General features: G+C 35.1%; 1 pseudogene; it reads right to left on the reverse strand.

Moving 5' to 3' along the window:
• Nucleotides 1-7,577: 7,577 nt before the first annotated feature.
• LOC120131273 lies at nt 7,578-9,481 on the reverse strand (annotated as a pseudogene).
• Between the last annotated feature and the right edge of the window lie 9,095 nt (nt 9,482-18,576).

Here is an 18,576-nt window from a genome sequence, read left to right on the forward strand (position 1 = left end):
TATTTAAAACTCTCAATCCTTTTATAATAAAAGCTTATAGTTCTCCCTTAACCACGATGACGCTTGGTTCGTGTGATATTTTAAACTTAAATTTTGATTTTAGAATTTTTTAGAATTTTTTTAAATATGATAAATTTGGATAGAGAAAATTATAATAAATTCCTTTTTTTTTCCTTCTAAAAATTGAATCAAATCAGAGCACGAGGGCTGACGCTTTCCCACGATTTCCAAAATCTAAAGTTTTGTAATTATTCTTAGGGTAATTTACATTTATGAATATAACTATTTTCTTATTACAGCCTGCATTTTATTATTCCAATAAAACTTATTTATGAAATGTAATTGATATTTAAAAATATTATCAAATTATATTTTTCTTAAAATAATTGTTATTAAAATGTAAATATAATAATCATTAAAATAGAATTTCCAAACATTTGATTTAAGAGGATCCTGTAATGTTAATCATAAAAAAATAAAACAACCAAGATGGCAACAAATATTTTATCCTAATAGACAATGGAAAAAGCATAAATTTAGTCTCATATACACATGCACTTACGCAAGATTTCATGTCAGGGTGATTTATGAAATTTTAGAAGTAAACTTAAAATTTAGGCGTTTTTCCTGAAAAATCACCGGTGATCGATATATTTACCGATCTAACACCGGTCAGACTATATTTCTCGATCTAACACCCTTAGCAGTAAAGCGCGCCCCTGCACCATGGATTTGGCACACGGGGTGGCGCGCCCCCTGAAGCACGCCTATGCTGACATGCGCGGCCCCTGGGAGCGCCTTACGCCACGTAGGGGTATAGTGCGGGGCAGGGGTCGCGCCTTACCTTTAATTCTGATTTATATATAACGCGGGGCAGGGGTCGCGCCATACCTTTAACTATAATTATACACCGCGCCTTGTAACTTTTCCCGGCTATAAATACCCTTCTCCCCGATTAAGTTCCTCACAGCTCTCCTCTCAACTTATAAATTAATACAACAATTCCGTCAACGAGTCAATAATTCTGACAATTTTCTCATATTTTATTCAGTAGTTTGTTCGATTTTTCGTTATAAGGTAATTTTGTGATAAATTTTGTATTATATTTATTATTTATTATAATTATTTGAAAAAATATTATACTAATTGTTGTCAATTAATTTATGTGTTTGTAAAATTAGAAAGCGGGAATATACGTCGAAATAGTTTTGCTGTACAAGTAATAATATAAAATTATATTATTTAAATTATTTACGTTTATGTGTAAAAATTTTATTCTGTTATATTTTCGTTCATATATTATTTATTTAATCAGCATTGTTTCAGTTTTTTTTTTTGCAGATATAATATTGCCGCACTTTTAAACTCAAAGAATGGCGCGACTTTCAGCTATTGTTTATTATGATGGTGAAATTCGAGAAGATGAAACCGGTGTTGTTTTCGTATCAAATGAGCTTGTTAAAATATCATTGAAGAGAAACATAACTCTTGAGGAGCTGATAACGAAGATTTCGTGGAAGATTCATGTTGGAAGTAGTAGAGGAATGTCGTCGTTGCAGTACAGATTTCCAACATCATTGTTGCCATTAACTTATATAGCGTTCGAACTTTTGAACAATGATAATGTTGAAATGATGGTTGAAGCTCAAAGTAATTATTCAGACGCCGATATTGAGATGTATGCAAATTTCATTCAAGTGTGTGCCGTTCGGGGTCAATCATTAAGCTCCCACTATGGGCTGGCTGAACAAGTTGACAACCCGATGACAGTAATGTGTAATGATTTTAATGCCATAATGGGAAAGACATTCATCCGCAACTCCTTACGATATGTACCGAGGTGGGTCGACGAACAATCCGTATGGTAACATCGCGTCCAGTTCAAGGGGAAGGCATTCATCTACAAATCCGTTTGACCTTAATATAGAGATGCCATCGACGCAACCATCTGTGCAGTTTCCATTTGACACGATGGCTTCAAGCTCTAGGAGGACGCATTCGACTGCGAACTTTTTCGATCTCAATGTCGATATGCCTTCTAGATCATGGGGAAGGCGTGCAAGTAGTAGGTTCTTCGACCTAAATGTGGAGCGCAAGGAGGAACCATCATCTTCACCAGAAAAACCGCTTCGTGAGCATGGTGCGGATGGTGCTGAGACTGGACTATTCATTCACCCAAAATCACCATAATTCAACTCCGATGATAATGAACTTCCAGGAAATGTGGCACAAACTGACCCTCCTGCACACATGTATGAAGCTGATTATGGTGCAATGTACGGGCCAGAATTTGCGGATATGCCTAATCTCGGTGACTATTGATATTACTCATCAATAAATAATGGTGAGTTATCTTTAGGCATTGAGTTTTCAAGCAAAGAAGAAGCAGTGATGGCTATAAAAAATTACAATATCCGTAATTATGTTTAGTCCAGAGTCAACCAATCCACGACCGAAAAATATGTATACTATTGTGCCCGACGCGAAAACGGATGCAATTGGATGGTTCGTGTATCGAAAAGGAAGAGGAAAAACAACATATGGGAACTAACAGTATACAACAGTCCTCACATATGTTGTGCTGGAGGGGTCAACCAAGATCATCCCAACTTGGACTCTAAAGTGATATGTCAAGCCATCATGAACATGGTAAAAGCAAGCTCTCATATAGTTGTTGCTGTGTTGATTTCAGCTATACAATCACAGTATAGGTACACTGTCTCCTATAAAAAAGCTTGGTTGACAAAATAAAATGCCATTGTCAAACTTCATAGCAAATGAGATACATCTTACAACGAACTTTCAGGCTGGTTTAGGTTGGTGCGGAGGTTGAATCTTGGGATAATTGTGGACTTTGAAACCTTCTATGCATACCATAATGATCGAGTTCTCCGCGATCGATGCCAATTCTACCAAGTTTTTTGGACTTACCCACAGTGCGTTAATGTTGTCAAATACTACAAGACTGTGGTCCAGATCGACGGGACTTTCTTGTATGGAAATAACAAGAAAGTTTTATTATTGGCAGTTGTTCAAGATGGCAATCGCAACATTCTTCCAGTTGCTTTTACTCTTATCGGAGGAGAAGATACAGATTCTTGGGCTTTTTTCCTACAAAATTTACGTGCACGTGTTATCACGAGGGAAAACATCTGTGTCATATCAGATCGCGGAGCTGGGATCAAAGCATCAATAGATTCTTTGGGTCCAATGTGGCAACCACCCTTTGTCCAACATAGGTATTGTCTCCGACACATTGTTGCGAACTACCATGGAAGGTACAAGAAGAATGATGAGCGTCAATTAATTATACGCATGGGTAAGTGAAACTGATGTAGTTTGTTTTCTTTCGATCGCTTTAATTTTGCAAAGAAAGCAAGTTAGTAAATTATACATTTTTTGATCAGGTTACGAACTACTTCCTCGAACGTTTGAATCAATGCTTCAAGATTCGCGGGCGAAGAACGAGGAAGGATACAATTACATCTGCCTCATCGATAAAGAAATGTGGACGAACGCATATGATGGTGGATATCGATATGGACACATGACGACCAACTGGGTAGAAGCAATCAATTCAAATTTAAAATGTGCACATCACTTACCAGTAGCAGCTTTGGTAAAGACTACATATTTTTGTTTGGGGATGCTTTTTGCGAAGCTCGGGAGACAAGCTCAAACCTGGATGCAAGGCGGTCATGTCTATCACCCTAGATTAGTTGCAGATCTACAGAAAAAAATTTCTGCATCAAATGGAATATCTGTAACAAGCTTCTCTAGAAGGCATGAAATGTTTCGTGTCACAGAGTTACTGCGACCTCTTCAAGGGATTGAAGTTGTGTCGTTAAGAGTAAATCTAAGGGACAGAACATGCGACTGCGGGTTTTTCAAGCTCTTAAGTATCCATGCTCTCATGTGATAGCAGCTTGATCGCATACACGTCAAGACTATAACCATTTTGTGGATCCCGTATACATACTATCTGAAGTTTTTAAGGTATACGAATTTGAGTTTCCCCCATAGGTAATGACAAAGACCCTGATAAGGTTCAAGATTGGCTTCCGATTATACCAAATTTGAGTTTATTGAGGGAGCCTGGTCGTCCAAAATCCAATCGAATTCATTGCGATATGGATATTCGAGAAAGATCTAGACAAGACAGAAGATGTGGGCATTGTAGAAACACATGACACACTAGAAAAACATGTCCACTTATGTTGCCATCAAGTAACAATTGATGAGGAAATGATGTATTTGTTTATCAAATAATAATTCTTATACTTTAATTTGCATTTACTTCAAGTTAATGTCATTCGATAATCGCTGATGAAGATTAAAAAAACGATACAATAATACGAGATTGGACTTTTACGTTATATGTGATTATAATAAAAGAGATAATAAGTGATAAACTTAAGAAAGTTATCGAACACAATCATTAAATTTGATCAAACTGATAACAATTTGGTATTTCAAAATAATTTTAAATACAACAAACTTACAATAAGTATTAAATGGTAAATGATAATCAAATTACAATAACTGATAATAAATGATAATAAACAAAATTAACTGATATACATTGCAAAAAATCCAACAAATTTAACAAAATAAAGTAAGTATTAAATGAGAAATAATAAAAAATTACAATTAAAAAGTCTAATAAACTAAATACAAATATAATAAAATCTATCGATGCCTGCGACGCGAATGTGTTCTGCAGGGCGGTGGCTGTCAGTCTCAAGGAGGATTTCTTCGTATCACTGGTTGTGACTCCTCACTGTCATCATCATCACCATCATCGTCGTCGTCGTCGTCGTAGTCGTCATCCTGAGTAAGTACATAAGGAACTGATGACGATGAAACACCTCCATAGAATAAGGACCCTGGAGGTGTATGACTGACTATCCCACCGGCATGCAAAAACTGGGAAAACTCATAAAACCCAAACATCACTGAGTGTGAAAACTGAACAGGAAGTGTTTGTGCTGTGACCATGGGTAATGAGACTGAACACGCCAAATATCTAGCATACAAACCCCAAGTTAAATATGCAAATATAGACCCATAATAGCCTCCAAGAGAGGTCATATGTGACGGTGGCGGCGGCGGGGTCATAAAACCAGGTGATGGTAGCGGCGACAGCATCAGGTAAGGGAATAGCGGCGGTGACATCTGGTAATGGAAAGGCGATAGCGACATCATATATGGCTGCGGTGGCTGTTGAAAGGTCCTACTGGTGCAGCTGATGATGAACATGCTCTCCGTCCACGAGTCAAGGGACGATGGTGCTGTGTCTGTGAACGTCTCTGTCGACGTCGTGAAAAGGTATGCCCTCATGTATCCTCGGGAAGCAGAAACGGTTTCCCGTTAGTGTTGAACCACTCGTAATAACTATCAGCAACCATCAAGAGGCCATCAAAAATGGGCTCTCTACGGGGAAGGCGCCGATGTCGATCCTCCCACAACACGACACACGCATGATGCCTCACCAGCCAATCTGTATCTGTCTTGCCGCATCTATCTGTGCTATGCAACTCGTCCATATTGCGAGGTGCTTCAGGAATTGGTTGAAAACAACCAAATTGTCGGAGCACGCGATCAGTGGAGTGCCACTCGACGGTCGCATAACAGATCAAGGGGACCGTCGCCATCCAAACATCTGATTGGCCCCTCAAGTCAGGTGGGATCACTGCTCTCACATCATCAGTAGAATATGACACCCATTCAAACTAAAACAAATATATATAATTTTTATCAAAATAATAATCTAATTATATAACTATAATCTAAAATCGATTTTTAAACATTAAAATTCATACATGTGTGCCAACCTTATGATCGATTAACACCCTAATTTTTCTAATCATCATATAGCTCCTGATGATTTTTCCTATCAGTAGACCACCTATTCAAGAAAAATAATTTCTTATTCAGTGTATAAAATTATTAATATACAAAATCAGTTTTACAATTACCTCAGTAGTAACGGAAATACGAATGGGTTATTGATAACGGGACATAAAAAGGGCAATCGATACCATGCCCAAGACTGCAGCAGCAGGAGACATCCGCCGATAGCATTACACGTGTAGTCAGTGGCTCGACACATCTCTTTGTACAGGAAAGCCAAAACTACCGAGCCCCAACTAAGTGATCCGGCCAGATGAAAGTAGCCAAGATGTCGCAACCACATGCAGTTAACTTGGTTACGCGATTTGTCCGACATCAACAACCCTCCTATCAGCTGTAGTATGCATGCCCGTGCATACATTTTAACTTCATCCTCAGACGCATCGTCGCTCAAATCACGAAAATTGGCATCTAACCAATTTAATGATATCGGACCACCGTTAAAATTTTCTAGGACACGTCCTAGATTATCCCGACACAAAGCAGTCCAAGAACCATGCGCGATCCCCGATATCACATCTCCATCTACCGGAAGCCCCAAGTGCATAGAAACATCCTCAAGTGTAATCGTGCACTCTCCGCACGAAAGATGGAATGTGTGAGTCTCCGGCCTCCACCGCTCTACTAAGGCAGAAATTAGGTATGGCTCTATCTTACAGTGACCCTGATATCTACCTATGTAACCGAATCCAGCCTCTACTAAATACGACAAGACACGGCTATGTATCACTAACTTAAGATTCCTAATAAAAAGATCTAATACACGGTCCTTCTCCTAAAATTAAATAATTACAAAAATTAATTCTTAATTTAATAATCATGCATTAAATAAACTAACAAATTATTACTAATAATTTAAATTAAATTAAAACATTAAAATATTACCGTATCAGCAAAGTGTCGAGATATATGATTTGCATCCAAGCGAAGTAAATCGTCTGCCATTTTATATATGCAAAAAAAATTAAATAAGTAAAATATTAAATTAAATACAAAATATTAAAAATATAATAAAATATACCTTAGAATAGATTATAAGAGTATTTGAGAGAAATTGAGAGAATTTGGTGTGATGAAAGTGATTGAAGAATGAGGTATTTATAAGGAGGTTTGGGGGTATTGAAGTCGGGGTAGTTGTGTAATTACACCTAAGGCACGTCGCAGGGGGCACGCCTTCCTAACGTGTGTCAGATTCACAGGGAAGGCACGGCCCCTGCCCCGCGCCTTAGGTGTAATTACACACCTACCCCACGCTTTATCCACATGTATTCATGTCAGCATAAGGTGTGTTTCAAGGGGTGAACCTTATCCCATGTGACGCCAAATCAGCATGTAGCACGGTGCAAGAAGCGCGCTTTACTGTTAAGGGTGTTAGATCGGGAAATATAGTTTGACCGGTGTTAGATCGGTAAATATACCGATCACCGGTGATTTTTCGAGAAAAACACCTAAAATTTATGAAGAAGCGAAAACAAATTATCAATAAAAAATAAAAAAAAAATGAGAATTTCAAATTTTCAAGAGCGACTGTCCCCTTCGATTCATCCCTAAATACACAACATACAAATGAAGGACCCTGGATCCATTGCAATAGACACAATCTGCTAGCAAAGCCATGAAACAAGTTCCACTATAATGTCTAACAGATGTCTTGATACTTCAAAACCCTGCAACAAGTAAAAACCATAAAGCATGTAGAACAAAATTTGCAAGAATATACATGCATACATATAAATATAGATATATTGTTGGAACATGAGATTAGATGTCAACCGAATACTTGATAATAACATAAATCTTTACTGCTACGCTAATGACTTTGTTAAAATAAATGAAAGATGGAAATCAACTCTGCTATCTGGTAATAGACTTATTTCCAAGTGTAAGAATATAATCAGCAAGGTGGTTTGCAAATCTCTAGCCTTGCAGTTAATTCCTCACTGATGCTGTCTTTCATGTCCTTGTGAATTCCAAATCCTTGTCTTTGTTAATGTCTCGGGTTAAAACAAATTACGATAATTCGTCCCCTCCTATTGATTAGTCGACAATGCACTAGAGATCATCGGATTGACATCAGTGTGCGGACTTTCTTTTGCCTTTCTGCTTTCTTGGCACTGCAGGTCCTCTTCAATTTCTGGAGTTCCTCATGACAGCCTTCCCTACAGTGTCAATTGAGTTCAAGAGTTTCTTTTGAGGCGTAAGAAGCTCTGATTCCTCGGCATTCATGTTCGTGCCAACAAGCAAAATTTTCGACACTTTACGTACTGATAGAGGGTGAGACTTCAATCTGGGAGTTGAAGCTGGAGTTAAGAAATTTTGTTCAAGTTGAGCACCAAAAGAAGATACATTTGAACTAAAACCCCTTTCATCCTCAGGTATTGTTAGGCCTTGGCTTCCTCCTATACGAGCTCTCCTTTCAATGGCCTGCTTCAATCCTCATCAAACTCAATTACCATATGATAAGGATGAATTTAATAAAGAGAAACAGAAAAAGGGTTAAACAATCCGTTTATCATTGACATTTCTGTAGATGGAAACAGCGAATTCATTTTCATTCTTCCTGAGAAAAGACGGAAAAATCAAACTTCCCTCCTGTTTAACCTCTATATGTAAATGCAAAATCTTCTGCTAATTCATATACAATTTATAGCGGACTTTAGATATTAAGGTCGAATTAATGAAAAGAATAAACTAGAAAACTTATGAAATCTCTTTGAATTCTTCAAGCCTAAGTAACTTCCAAATCTAGCAATCATTAAAAGTGGAAATGAAACAAAGGTCACCCAGAACAGTCAATTTGTCTTAAACATGAAGAAAATTGAAAAAAAAAAGACCAATATGTTACAGCCAAATGGAAATAAAACCCCACCATGAAAGCAATCAGCAGTTGAATTGTCATTATTTCAAGATTCACTCATCAGAAAAACTAAGTAGAGCTGGGACGGATGAATTATTTTATACTAATAATGCGAAAATACATAAAAAGATCGAAATATATAATAATTTGAAATTTTCAGGACTCGGTCCATCCTACTAGAGCAGTAAAACAAGCCAACCAAAGATTTTTCTCTTGAAGTGAACATAAAAGTAGCAGAGTAAAAGAGAGCAGTACCCTGAGAACAGCAGTGATATAATTGAGAGGAGCTCTGGGATACCAAGTCGGTAACACACTGCCCGTCCCTCGGCTCCTTCCATGGCCTGTGAGAGGAGTATTCTCTTTTCCCATGGACGGAGATCGGTAAAGAGTCCGTCCATGTCGAATAACGGAACTCGGGGTGCCAAAACCGCCTCCCCGTGGCGCCCTCCACCCGTCAGCCTACTTTGTCGAACAGGGGAGAGTAACAACTCCCGTGCTTCATCTGAGAAGATGCCCAAAGTCCCAGATCGTCTTCGAGCGAAGACATGAGCTAGATCAACTGCTCTAATGAGTCTATCTCTTGACTCTACCATTGCTTATGGATTTCAACTATGAAAGAAAAAGAGATTTGAGGACAAAGGGTTACCTTCGAAGAAATGGGGGCTCGCTTGATATGGTTTTACTGTGATGAAGGATCTCCCACCATATCATGGTGAAACAAAGCTTTGGCGTTTGGGAATGAAGTGAATTTTGCCAAATTTTTCAAAATGAAAATTGGGCGGTATTGTATGTGACAAGTGAAATCTAAAAGGTAAAATCACTACAGGTCACTTAACTATGAGTAAGTTTATAACTTGATCATTATACTTTAAAATATCACAATTTTATCATTCTATTTATCGATTTATAACAAAGAAGTCACTCTCCCACTAAGTGTGCGATTGACATTTATTTTTTAGGTATATTATGCACAAGAGATCATTCAACTATAAGTTAGTTTATAATTTGGTCTGTCAACTTATGAAATTTACATTTAAGTTACTCAACTTTCAATCTTGATTCAGCTTTGTTGGATATTGCTCATAGCGATTCAAATCACAATATTGAATCGGGGACAAGACACGCCCATAGCGGTTCCAACAACATTACCCTTATCAGTTAGACTAACGAGTTCTTATTTCAAGTATACTTAATCCTATGGCATATTAATTGTATCCAATGGTCTCAACGAAACTTTAAGCCAATATTTCTATTAAAACCATTTAAACACAAACATGCTCAAGTATGAAAACACCTATTCATACAAAAATTCACAAACCGCATTACATACTAAAATTCTGCTAACGAGCACCTATTCATTTTTGGATTTTAAACACAAGTTTCATTAACATATTAAATCATCATTATAACATAAGAAATTTAGAATCATAGCTTTGAAAATGAAGAACGAAAATCATAAGTTTTAGAATTCAAGAATTTCCATTGATTTTGGAAACCATATGAAGAAGGGCCTAAGTTTGATCTAAAAGACAAAATCAATTTAATAATTGTCATATTAAAGATACATTATCTTGGTGGAAATTGATGAACAAAATGAAGGAGATTTGAGAGGAAATTGAGAGAAAATACTTTAGAAAGTTGAAAGAAAATAAGAGTAAAAGATGGAGTGTTTGGGAAGATTTTGAGAAATGAAAAGAGTGTGAATGAAAAAAAGTGATAGTTGGTTATGATTTTATTCATTAAATTAAGGAAACATATATTATTATTAATTAGCAAAATATGTATTATAAAATAGATACTTTTAGTAATTAAAATCAAATTTTAAAATAGAAAATTAGCAAAAATATTAATACTATTTAATTTTAATTTTAGGGTTTCTCTTTTAACATCACTTTCTTTTTAGGATGTGTGCCGCTCTCTATAGATCATATCAACTTTTTCTTTTTTAATTTTATTTAGTCAGATGCGACATTGATTTTATGTTAGTTCTATTTTTCTTTTTTAATTTTTTAATAAGAATAATTATGTCTTTGTGGCACATCTTTCATCTTTTTAATAAGAATAATTAAGTCTTTTTATTGAATTTCAGGAGAGTCCAAAAACAATAATTGCTTTAATTAAAAAAAATTAAATTCAACTAAGATAAAAATATCTTAACGGTAGTCTTATGAAAAATAATATGAGGAAAAAAATAAATAAAACATAAAAAGCTAGTTTATATCTCCACTAGGGTTTTGCCCTTCTTTTTTCGGTCGCGTGGTAACTTTTAGTGTTTTTAGGTTTCCTTGCTTTAGTTTTGGTTTGTGGTTTGATTTTTCGATTGTAATTCTCTTTCCTACATAATTGAAGATGTTGAGCAGCAATTGGATGCGTTAAAGTTGGGGGAAGAGAAGGAATAAGTGTTGCCTCTAAATGTTTCCGAGAAGGATGTTGGGTTATCCTTTGACAATTATTTTGTTGGTTTTTCCCACATCTAGCATGATCAATTTCCAAGCGATGTGAACTACGTTGGTTAATGTGTGGCGCCCTATTGGTTGTATTTCCATAATGGACCTAGGGGAGGGGCGATTTCTTTTTCGCCTCTATCATCCGATTGATGTAGATCGTATTAAGTTGGAAGGACCTTGGTACTTCAATTCACATTTGTTGGTTCTACATAGATTGAAAATGGGAGGATCCAATGTTAGTCCCGCTACAAACTGTTGATTTTTGGGTCCAAATAAAAATGTTACTTGTGGGTTATGTTTCTGAAGCTGTGCCACGTCAATTGGGTACAATATATAAGATATATATTTCTTCATATTCTTTAAACAATATAATGGTATTTAATATATCAAATACAATATAATAATTATAAAATATATTTTTAGGACAAAGTATTGATGAGAGTATAAAAGAGTCAAGGAATTGACGAGAATAAAGAATTTGCAAACAATTGTAATCAAAAGACAAATTGAGTAAAATACGAAGTTAAGGGGCTAAATAAAAAAAGTATATTTTTAGTAAAAAAAAAGAATTGAAATTACATAGGTATTCTATAGTGGTACAGGAGCATGTGTTTCAAATTTGGTAAAAATAGACTTAAAATGAACAATGAATTGAAGAAATAAAGAAATCATGAAAAGTTGAGAGAATAAATCAAAAAAATAAAAAATGTTATAAAAAGAGGAATTGAAAGCACATCGGTATTTTACGATGGTTTAAGAGCATATGGTTCAAATATGGTAAAATTTTGACTTAAAATGAAGAAGGAATTAAAGGAATACAAAAATTAGGGACTAAACCACAAAACTATCAAAATAGTCAGTTAAATTTTTTGGTGTTTCGAGTAACTCAAAATTCCAACTCAACTCGAACTCAAATACCGAATCGATAATTCGAGTTGACTCGAATAACTCAACTCAAATAACTCGAAACTGAAAAAAAAATTGATTTTTCGAGATAGTCGAGTTTTGCTCACCCCTACTTTTAAGAGTCAAGTTGGGGTATTGGACTCATATGTACAAGAATTGCGCTGTGTAGTGCTTTTATTTTATTGAATTTTCGGGAGAGGACAAAAACAATAAATGATTTAATTAATTTTTTAAAATTCAACTAAGATAAAAATATCTTAACTGTAGTCTTATGAAAAATAATATGTGGAAAAAATTAAATAAAACATAAAAAGCTAGTTTATATCTCCATTAGGGTTTTGCCTTCTTTTTCTCTACAGTGCGGTAGCTTTTAGAGTTTTTCCCTTCAGGGTTTTCTTGCTTTAGTTTTGGTTTGTGGTTTGTTTTTTTGGTTTTAATTCTCCTTGCTAGATAATGGGAGATGTTGAGCAGTAATTGGATGCGTTAAAGTTGGAGGAAGAGAAGAAAGAAATGTTGCCTCCGAATGTTTCCGAAAAGGATGTTGGGTTGTCCTTTAACAATTGTTTTGTTGGTTTTTTCCACACATCTAGCATGATCAATTTCAAAGTGATGCGAACTACGTTAGCTAATGTGTGGACCTCATTGGGGATATTTCCATAACGGACATGGGGGGAGATTTCTTTTTCGTCTCTATCATGCGATTGATATAGATCGTATTGAGATGGAAGGACCTAGGTACTTCAGTTCACATTGCTGGTTTTTCATAGATTGAAAAGGGGAGGATCCAATGTTAGTCCCGCTACAAACTGTTGATTTTTGGGTCCAAATAAAGGAGTTACCAGTGGGTTATGTTTCTGAAGCTGTGGCACGCCAGTTGGGGAATTTCGTTGGCACTTTTCTATCATATGATGCATCGGCTATTTCGATAGGGTATAGGGGATGCATTAGGGTTCAGGTTCATCTTGATATCCGATATCCTCTTAAAAAAGAAATCGGCGCTATCGAATGGTAAACATGTGTATACACAGTTTCAATATGAAAAGTTGTGTCTTTTTTGTTTTTTGTGTGGCAAGCTAGGACATGGTGAGGAGTTTTGCCCACTGCGGAGTCTTCAGGAAAAGAAAGATGTTGATTTTCAGTGGGATGTGTCCCTTCGAGCGCCCCAAGACAAAGGGGATTACTAGAAGCCCTTGGCTATGTGATGAGGGTGAATCGAATATGAGTGAGAGTAATAAGAGGGGCAATAGTGGTGTTGGTTCATCGACGAGGTCCCCAGAAGGATGGTAGGGTGCTTTGTTTTACATGAATCGTCAATTTGGTAGTATTTCCAGGAATTATGTGGAACAAGTTAGTAAGGTGGCTCAGAGGACGGCTAATGATGTTATTATGACAGAGGTTGAGGAAAATAATCCCATAGAAAATATGGACAGCTAAAAATGTCAACGATATTCTCCTAGGCTTGGGGTTAACTTTGGTAACCAGAATTCACAAGGAGAAAATATTATTCCAACGACATGCCTGCAAAATCATGCCAGCCAATCGTAATGAAGCTCTTAAGTTGGAACGTCCGGGGCTTGGAAAAGTCTCGGGCAGTGAAGAGTCTTCTCTATTTGTTGTGAGATGTTAACCCGAGTGTAATTTTCTTGATTGAAATGAACTAAAAAATACTAGTATGGAGAGAGTTCGTCAATTATTACACTTGAATGGAATTGATGTTGGTTCTCGAGGTAGTTGTGAAGGTTTGTGCATAGTATGGCGCAGTGATTGTGATGTTTGATTACGATTGTTTTCTAGCATGCATATTGGCGTTTTGATTTCAGATATGGATGACGGAACTACTTGGCGTTGCACATGTTTTTATGGGGCACTTGAGGAGCAATGTAGACATATTTTTTGGGATTTGTTAAGATAATTAAATGATGTTCCGGATACCCCATGTCATCAACTTAGCGTGTGAATGTTTCACACGTAGGTTCTGAGTTGCAAGATGAGCAAAGATAGGCAAGACATGTCAACCCCTTCTTTATAAAAGATCAGATCAGAAAAGAATTTGAATTATATGTATTTTGTTATGTTGAATATAGTTGGCGTGTAATAAGAGATTTGAGTTAATTGTGCTCTGATATGTTTTGTAAAAACCATTTAATTTGAATTAATGCAAATTGTTAAATTTTGAGTTAAAGTTGAATTTAAAATTCTTTAGTTATTTTGAAAAAAATAAATGATTTGAAAAGTCAATGTGACACCTTGGACTCCTATTCGAGTCGAGTACTGGTTGGGGTGTTACATTTAATGGTATCAGAGCCAAGGTTTAGCCGATTCTAGGCTTAAGTCGAAGTCAAATGAGTTTTAAAATGTGTACATGCCAACACGAAGTGAAATTTTTTTGATATAATAGAGTAAGGGGTGAGTTGTCTTGTTAATAGAGTAGGATTATTATGTTATATTAGAAGTATAGTAATGAAAGTTTTGAAGTAAGCGAAAGCTGATAGATCTGATGGTGGTAGTAATTCACCTGCCTTAGCCAGGTAGGATGAAGAGCAAACACCTCAGAAAGTGCCTTGTAAGATCAAAGGTTGTTTTCAAAAAGTTAAAAATAGTTAGAATAGTGTTAGAGGGTCTCCACTGCTTTGAATAGGAGAAGTTAAATGGATTAGTTTCGTTATTATGTGGATAAGATAAAATATGGTGGACAAATGTCACCATAAGAATGTTAAAAGATCAAATGATGTGGTTAGAATTTGTGGAAGAGTTCAAGAATAAGTACATCGGTGACAAGTTTATAAGACAAATGAAGCCAGAGTTTATGAGTTTGAAATAGGGGAAGTAATGTGTATGAATAAGAGTGTGGGTTTAATAAGGTGCGTAAATTACACTTAGTTGATTTCGATTGAAAAGGATGTATATGACTGGTTTGGATAGAGCTTATGCCTTAGATTGAAAACTTGTTACTAATTAACTATAATGGTAAAGGTAATAAATTTTTAAGATTTGAAAAAGATATAAGGTTAAGTTAATCAATAATGTTGTGGATCTGGATGTGGTTGTGTATTCTGATCATGTAGATATGATGTAATACCCCAAATATTAAATTAGGTACTTTATTGAAATGATTTAAAATATGAGGATTTATTCGAGTAAGTGATAAAAGATGATAATGATTTGGAATAGTGTTTAGACTAAATTGTATGAATTGATAAAGTAAGAGGGCACTTTGGTCTTTTAAGAAGATGAATGAATTTAAAATATATCCTTGTTAGGGATTTTAAATAGGGGAAAAGAGGGAAATAAATCATTTATTTCCTTCTTCTTCTTCTCCTTCATGTGAGTAGGGCTCTCCTCCATGTTATAAGGTAAACTTCCATTAGCTAGTTATTTCTTTAAATTATGGATTGCTTTGGTAACATCAGGTGATATGTAAGCTTAATGAAGGATTAAAGAAGGTTAAAACTATGAAATGAAGGAAATATGGGAAATTTTAGAAAATGAGTTTTGAAGTGATATGTTAATATAAGAGTGATTATTGATGTTTACTGGTAGATTTGACTTGTAAAAGAGGTAATTAAGAGATTAGAAGCATTTGATAAGATTAATAACATATTAGGAAAAGTAGTGTGATTCTTAGAATTGAATGTTCTTGAAAGATTTTAGATGTTTTAAGAGCATAAATGAAGGAATGTTAGTATAGATAGTTAAAGAATAGTTTAATAGCATTGTATGGTGTATATAAACGAAATTGGATCCCATTTATGTAATAATCAGGTTGAAAACAAGAAAATTTGGGCAAGGGTATCGGTACTGATAGAACAGTACCGATACTATAGGCTAAAATGGGATGAATTAGCTGAGTAGTATCGATACTAATTAAATCAGTATCGATACCAGGGATGTAGTATCGATACCATGGTAAAGGTATCGAAACCAAGAAACATCGAATCTAAAATTGTTATCGATATTGGAATGGGGTATCGGTACCATAGTATGGTAGTATCGATATCATGGTAAGGGTATCGATACCAGGCAACATCGAACATAAAATTGGTATCGATACCGGAAAGGGGTATCGGTACCATAGTATAGAAGTATCGATACCAGGGTAGTATTATAGATACTATTGAGCTTGGAACGATCAATTAGCTTGAAATTATTATAGAAATTGAGATAATGATATTTTGAATATTCTTAAAGTACAAGGTTAAAGAGTATACTAACATTTGGGTATGGTACATGTTTTAATGGATACTTGAGTAGATCAGAACCAAGCTCTGAAGACAAACAAAACTAAGGGTAAAGGCAAAATACCGGAGTAATTAGTCTTACGTTTTGGACACATATCAAGGAAAATCAAGTGAGTGCATTTAATTATGTACGTACATGCTACAATAGTCATAGTTGTAGAAATTATTAACGTATGTATTGTGATTACCAAATGGCACTAAGTGTGCAAAATGTTAAGAAATTCATATTAATTGTATGAATTTTTGTATTGGGCACTTCGTGTAAAATGTTAAGAAATTCATACTAAGTGTATGAATTTCCGTATTGGGCACTTCGTGTGCAAAATGTTAAGAAATTCATACTAAGTGTATGAATTTCTGTATGGGCACTTCATGTGCAAAATGTTAAGAAATCCATACTAAGTGTATGAATTTTTGTATTGGCACTGTGCGTGCAAATCGTTAAGAGATTCATACTAAATGTATGAATTTCTATATGGGAAATGTGAGTATAAACATAAGAACTACATAATAAGGAAATGGATCTTTATATCAGTAATGGGTATGCAAACCATATATATTATAGAAATGGTTGAGAAATGATGATATTAGCACTACCGATGTAAACCATAGAGTGTTTATTGAATTGAAAGGATCTCTTGAAATGTGAATTGTAAATAAATGAACAGGAATAAGAAGTTAGTAAATTACCATATAAGCACTAAGGGTGTAAATGTATAAGGAATAAGGGTTATAATAAATTAAAAGAGAGTTAATTGATATTAAAAGTAAGTATTACAGTAGAAACTATTCGTAAATAAAAGAAAAATGGCTAATTGTGCAACCAACAGAAATGTGTCATTTATGCTAGTTAGATGAAAGGCTAAGTGCCTTTGAGGCCTAATTGTGTATTTGACAGAAAGGTGTCATTTATGCCATTTAGATGAAAGACTAAGTGCCTTTGAGGCCTAACTGTGCAATTGGCATAAAGGTGTCAATTATGCCAGTTAGATGAACGGTTAAATACCGTTGAGTAAAAGAATAATGGCCTAATTGTGCAATTGGCATAAATGTGTCAATTATGCCAGTTAGATGACCGTTGAGTAAAAGAATAATGGTCTAACTGTGCAATTGGTAGAAAGGTGTCAATTATGCCAGTTAGATGAACGGTTAAATACCATTGAGTAAAAGAATAATTGCCTAACTGTACAATTGGCATAAAGGTATCAATTATGCTAGTTAGATGAACGGTTAAATACCATTGAGTAAAAGAATAATAGCCTAATTGTGCAATTGGTAGAAAGGTGTCAATTATGTTAGTTAGATGAACGGTTAAATATCGTTGAGTAAAAGAATAACGGCTTAACTATGCAATTGGCAGAAATGTGTCAATATGCTAGTTATATGAACGGTTAAATTCCATTGAGTAAAAGAATAACGACCTAACTGTGCAATTGACAGAAATGTGTCAATTATGTCAGTTAGATGAATAGTTAAATACCATTGAGTAAAAGAATAATAGCCTAACTGCGAAATTGGCAGAAAAGTGTCAATTATGCTAGTTAGATGAACGGTTAAATACCGTTGAGTAAAAAATAACAGCCTAACTATGCAATTGGCAGAAAGGTGTCAATTATGCCAGTTAGATGAACGGTTAAATACCATTGAGTAAAAGAATAATGGCCTAACTATGCAATTGGCAGAAAGGTGTCAATTATGCCAATTACATGAACAGTTAAATACTTTTGAGTAAAAGAATAACGGCCTAACTGTGCACATGACAGAAATGTGTCAGTTATACCAGTTAGATGAACGGTTAAACACTGTTGTGTAAAACATGAAAGGTCAAACATTGTGAGTAAAAGAATAATGGATTAGCTGTCCATTTGACAGAAAAGTGTCAAATATGCAGGTTAAGGGAAAAACTAAATACCTTTGGGTAAAGAATAAAGGAACTATATTGTAATGTGATGAATTGTATATAAGTGATATGAAAGGATGATATATATATATATATATATATATATATATATATATATATATATATATATATATATTGTACAACAATGCATAACTAGTATGAAGGGATGTTATGAAGGAAAATGTAAACAGAAATAATGGGCATGAAAGGATACCCAAATGAAAATAAAAATCATGTATTAACAGTATTTAGGGTGTCGCCATAATGATTATAAAAGATACATGATCAATTAGCACTTTGGTGAAATACATGTAT

Source organism: Hibiscus syriacus, unplaced genomic scaffold (assembly GCF_006381635.1).
Source record: "Hibiscus syriacus cultivar Baekdansim isolate YM2019G1 unplaced genomic scaffold, ASM638163v2 tig00110551_pilon, whole genome shotgun sequence".
In the NCBI taxonomy this organism is placed as follows: domain Eukaryota; kingdom Viridiplantae; phylum Streptophyta; class Magnoliopsida; order Malvales; family Malvaceae; genus Hibiscus; species Hibiscus syriacus.